Consider the following 1,230-nt stretch of genomic DNA (forward strand, 5'->3'; position numbering starts at 1 on the left):
AACATGACTCCTGTCTGGGTAGATCTATACTCCTGTCTGGGAGATCTATAGATGTTAACATGACTCCTGTCTGGGTAGATCTATAGATGTTAACATGACTCCTGTCTGGGTAGATCTATAGATGTTAACATGACTCCTGTCTGGGTAGATCTATAGATGTTAACATGACTCCTGTCTGGGTAGATCTATAGATGTTAACATGACTCCTGTCTGGGCAGATCTATAGATGTTAACATGACTCCTGTCTGGGTAGATCTATAGATGTTAACATGACTCCTGTCTGGGTAGATCTATAGATGTTAACATGACTCCTGCCTGGGTAGATCTATAGATCTATAGATGTTAACATGGCTCCTGTCTGGGTAGATCTATAGATGTTAACATGACTCCTGTCTAGATCTGTTAACATGACTCCTGTCTGGGCAGATCTATAGATGTTAACATGACTCCTGTCTGGGTAGATCTATAGATGTTAACATGACTCCTGTCTGGGCAGATCTATAGATGTTAACATGACTCCTGTCTGGGCAGATCCATAGATGTTAACATGACTCCTGTCTGGGTAGATCTATAGATCTATAGATGTTAACATGACTCCTGTCTGGGTAGATCTATAGATCTATAGATGTTAACATGACTCCTGTCTGGGTAGATCTATAGATGTTAACATGACTCCTGTCTGGGTAGATCTATAGATCTATAGATGTTAACATGACTCCTGTCTGGGTAGATCTATAGAGCTATAGATGTTAACATGACTCCTGTCTGGGTAGATCTATAGATGTTAACATGACTCCTGTCTGGGTAGATCTATAGATCTATAGATGTTAACATGACTCCTGTCTGGGTAGATCTATAGATGTTAACATGACTCCTGTCTGGGCAGATCTATAGATGTTAACATGACTCCTGTCTGGGTAGATCTATAGATGTTAACATGACTCCTGTCTGGGTAGATCTATAGATGTTAACATGACTCCTGTCTGGGTAGATCTATAGACAGCACACAGCACAGTACAGCACAGCACAGCAGAGCACACAACACAGCACAGCACAGTACAGCACAGTACAGCACAGCACAGCACAGCACAGCACAGTACAGTACAATACAGCACAACACAGCACAGCACAGCACAGCACAGCACCGTATGTATGTAGCCTCTACCATGGATAGCCTACTATCTATAGGATTCACACTCGCGTTTCACCTCGTGATGCCTGCGCAGGAAC

The sequence above is a fragment of the Oncorhynchus masou genome, unplaced genomic scaffold (assembly GCF_036934945.1).
Source record: "Oncorhynchus masou masou isolate Uvic2021 unplaced genomic scaffold, UVic_Omas_1.1 unplaced_scaffold_785, whole genome shotgun sequence".
In the NCBI taxonomy this organism is placed as follows: domain Eukaryota; kingdom Metazoa; phylum Chordata; class Actinopteri; order Salmoniformes; family Salmonidae; genus Oncorhynchus; species Oncorhynchus masou.